This window comes from Lolium perenne, chromosome 5 (assembly GCF_019359855.2).
Source record: "Lolium perenne isolate Kyuss_39 chromosome 5, Kyuss_2.0, whole genome shotgun sequence".
Lineage (NCBI taxonomy): Eukaryota > Viridiplantae > Streptophyta > Magnoliopsida > Poales > Poaceae > Lolium > Lolium perenne.
This window is the reverse complement of record NC_067248.2, coordinates 223,023,122-223,027,383: the sequence shown is the minus strand read 5'-3', so window position 1 is coordinate 223,027,383 and position 4,262 is coordinate 223,023,122. Positions and strand designations below refer to the sequence as shown.

Below are 4,262 nucleotides of genomic sequence, written 5' to 3'. Positions count from 1 at the left end.
TCATCTCTCTTGCAAGCTCAATTAACATTTAAAAATATTTTTCCTTATTTCTACAATGAAAAAATGTACTTTTGCACAACATAATGAGGATATAAATACGTTTTTGTTCTTCACAAAAATAAGACCGAACACCACATAAGTAACAAAGATATGAACTTGCAGAGATAAAATTGTTCCAATACTAAGTTTTTCACCTATGTATGCTTAATATCCAAGCATTCATACACATTCATATTTGTATCATAAATATAGCACAACCCTTAGAGCATCTGCACCGGCGCCCCCCATAGCGGCCCCGATAGCGATTTGGGAGCTAGCGTGGTTTTTGGGTCGCACCGGTGCACACCAAAAGACGTCGGCTAGTTTTCGAACCCAATAGAATCAGTGACACCCCCGTACCGGCCTCTTCGCGTAGGGCGCGAATCGGGCGCGCCGATGCGTCACGGCACGTCAGAACACGAGCGTGGGCTCCGCCTGGCAGCCAGACGCACCGATTTCCTCACCGCCTACCCACGCCCGAGCCGACTTCCACCCCTCTAGATCACCACCGTCACCGTAGCCGCCGCACCCCCTGCTTGCAATAGACACCGCAAATGCCCGTGCATATACAAGAGCCAAGCGAATGAGATGAATTTTTGCCACAATGACAGCGGTGAGTGGTGATTGCATCTTTCTATATAAGAGCCAAGCTGCCAACCAACAGCATCTTGTCCAATGTCAATGAGGACACCGAAGGCAGTTCGCGAGGTGGTACACCAATCATTGGCTTCAGCATTGCCAGCATCCAAGTTCCAAATTTTATTTTTGTATATGCAACCTTTGCATACCTTTGTTCCAGTTGATCACTTCACCACAAGAAGAATAGATTTTTTTTTTGGGTTATTTCAACTACCATAAAATTTAGCTATGTGAAGAACTATAATAAGAAAAGATAGCATACTTACATCAGGCATCAAGCAAGCAGCCTAAGAAATCAAGAGTTGCTCAAGCTGAGCTCCGAAACTGATACTTGCATGGAACATAATTTACCCAGAAGTTCGACCATAATTAAGAACAGATGAGGAAACTTAGTAATGGCCCTGCAACCTTGCAATGGTCCGGCAGGATGGGGATAGAATGTGCACATCCCTGATGCCAATCAGCGCCACGGCCAAGGGACATTTCTTGGCCGATCTCTAGCTTCAGTGTGCTCTGGCTCTAGAGGCCCTCGCCGGCCTCTAGCTGAAGTGCGCTACGACTTGGGAAGCCCTCTCTAGCCTCTAGCTGCAGGCTGCTCTAGCTCACCTCTAACTGCGTGCTCCGGCCCAAGAAACCGTCCGGAGAGGAAAGTCGTGCTGCACCGAATTGATGATGGCGATGATCAACCGACCAGTGTTGTGCAGTGGCTTGGTGATGTGAAGAGCAGCCGGCTACCAAATATATTTTCTGGAGCTTGGTGATGTGAACAACATACACCATCCGTCCTTTTTGCACCGAGATCACTATGGTTCCCAAACTCCGAAGTGTCTACTTGAATTGTTCCAACTCTGCTTAGTACTATCTTTTGGTCCAAAACATAATTTTCTGGAAAATCCAGCACGTGTGGGCACAGTTTGCTGGTAATCTTCTATGTCCTCCGGCCTGATAATTCTCTATCCAGATATCGGTCTTCAAGCACTGAAATTGTTAGTTTCAAATAAGTATCCTTTCTAAGAAGCAAAATAAATTAATAGCTAACAGCCTAACAAGCTAAGTGATAGATCGAGATAAACCAAGTAATTGCACATCGATAATGCTTGTACCAAAGAGACCTACCCATAATCAAGTTCCAGACCGCAGATGCCAAATCCTTACATCTGATGTGATGGAAAACTTCATGGTAGAAAATATGACATTTTTATCACTACAAGGTAGAATATCGATTTAAGTAAGAAATGATATATATGAGAGATCAAGGTAGAAAATATGACATTAGTAACCAAAAGTCAAGATTACTTAACCCACATGCTGGTTACCTTCACTTTCTCTTCATGCTGGTTACCTTCACTTTCTCTTCATAATTGTAACAAGGTGCTTTCTATATGCCATAGCTCCAACTCAGGTGGAGTCATGCAACACTGAAAAATCTGCCCCAACCAGCTTCCGAAAATTTTCTGCAAAAGTAGTGATGGTGTAAGGGAAGAGTACTGTTTAAGAATTTGTGCAGCATCCACGATCAATTACAAGCAAATGAAATATGGATTAGGATCAAACAAGAAAAATTGCAATCCCAGAGAAGAAAAGGGACCAGCTTGTTGTAGATGCTGAGGAGGTACCAGTCTACCAGAAAGGAGCATGGCACGAAGCTGCATCGTCCACGGAATTAATACTGGCATGCGGCAACATCTGGCTTCCTGCTTCCCTCATCCGATGGTGATGCCGTAGCTGCGACCGCCGTCATCCATACTGATGAAGTGCCGTTCTTCCCACCGCTTGTGAGCAAGTGTCAGCAAAGACAAGGGCCAGCTCAATGCGAAGAATTTGATTCATTTACATAAGAACTCTATTTATATATGGAAATGATGGACATGAGATCCGATACTATATGCTGCAACCTAAAAATTATATCTTTGCGAATATTTAAAATAAATGCAATTATGCAAAGGGTACAAAACTATAGTGGAGTACAACGAAATAAATTCAATCTTCAATCAAGCAATTTAGTGAGTACATCTCTAAGAAATACCAGGCCACAGTTCCAACTTGGCATGATATCCATGTCCATCCCTTGAGTCATTGTCGCCATAGCCAATTCATAAGGACATTTCTTGGAGTACCCAATCTTGCAACTCTTCTTCACTTTTTCCATGCATCTATTTAACTCCTCGTAGCATTTGATTCACATCAGACCTAAATGAATTTACACACAAAAAATAGTGCCATTGGATGTATTCATCATATTTCTAGTTCTCATGGAACTGATGCGGATATCTGAAGTGAAAAATGTTGGGATGACACTGATTGATCTGTCCAGGAGTATCAAAGCACGCTCACCACCATCCAAGCTAACATCTTAAACCATTTACCATCGCTCAACAAAGGGAAAAAAAACCTCATTGCATATTGCATATAGGTACTTGCGCTGAACATATTGTACTGGAATTATTAACGAAATAGTTGTGCAATTACCAAATTGACAAAGCAGAGCGGAAATAACAACTGAACACGGCGTATGGATTTTCATGTTTACATTCCCACCATAATTTTTTTGATCCAGAGGACATTCTAAAGGGGTCAAGATTACCTTTCTTGTCAAGACATCGCGGCAGCGAGCGTCTAGTTGGTCGCAGGGACCCTCCTCCTCACATTCGCTCCACTCCTGGGAAGAGCGGCAGAGGGCGGGAGTTGTGCACCTCGTCAGGGCGTCGCGCGGGGAAGACCATCCGGCGGTCAGATTTCGAGGCGTCACGGGAGCTCCGGCCACCAGTTGTCCTTCGCAGGGCCTTCGGCGGCCAGTAGGGTGCTCCGAGGAGGGAATCGTGATGGTGGCGTGCTGGGAGTTCCCGATCTGGCATGTGGGCAGTGGGACTCCAGGGCGGCGGCAGCAATGGGGCTCCAGGGCTACGACGATGGGAATAGTGGGACTCCTTGCTTGATGAGGGAGATGACTATGTGCGGGCCGTGGAAAGAGGGGGAGACTTATGCTATGTGCGGGTCATTAATTAGCCTTTCAGGTGTACGTGTAATCCTTGAATTGTTGGGTTTGCGCAATGCTATTTTTAATCTTGCCTTTTTTGCCTGCGGAAGCTGTATGTCAGATCGGATGCAAATCAACGGATGGGATGCTTTCAATGACGATCACCAAAGTGCGTTGAGTGTCAAACAACCAACTCCCATTTAATAGTAAAGACTAGGGCCATGCGTCATTTGTTGGAGTCGGTCCATGGTAATCAACCCGTGGAAAATATCCCATAATTTTCTTCTCCCACTACAAGTACCAGCTAGTGAGCTAGTGACTGTGAACGTTTCGGCGCTGATCAGCTGGCTTTAAACCGGTGTGTTGCTATAAGGACAACACAACAGTGATTCGAAAACCTTCTTTTACAGTTGCCGGTAACATCAGCCATGTGCTGACTCAATTCTCTCACAAAATTACTAAACAAAACTGAAATATAATTGAAATACGATTATTTTGTAAAACATGCGGTAGTGAATTCAGCAGGTTAGTAGTTTCACTTTTTTACCAAAATATTTCACAATGTTATCCATGACAGTTTAGTTGCACAAACGTTTCGCTTATGTTT

General features: G+C 44.3%; 1 long non-coding RNA gene across 2 annotated transcripts; it reads right to left on the bottom strand.

Moving 5' to 3' along the window:
* Positions 1 to 221: 221 nt before the first annotated feature.
* On the bottom strand, positions 222 to 3,657 carry LOC127302041 (uncharacterized). 2 transcript variants are annotated; one of them, XR_007852598.2, is made up of 5 exons: positions 2,295 to 3,657; positions 1,984 to 2,132; positions 1,795 to 1,882; positions 945 to 1,656; positions 222 to 845 (listed from the first exon to the last, which is right to left on the bottom strand). It is a non-coding gene; the product is annotated as an uncharacterized lncRNA (long non-coding RNA). The 2 variants fall into 2 exon arrangements; XR_007852597.2 differs by having other exon boundaries at positions 224 to 845; positions 1,995 to 2,132.
* Positions 3,658 to 4,262: the final 605 nt, after the last annotated feature.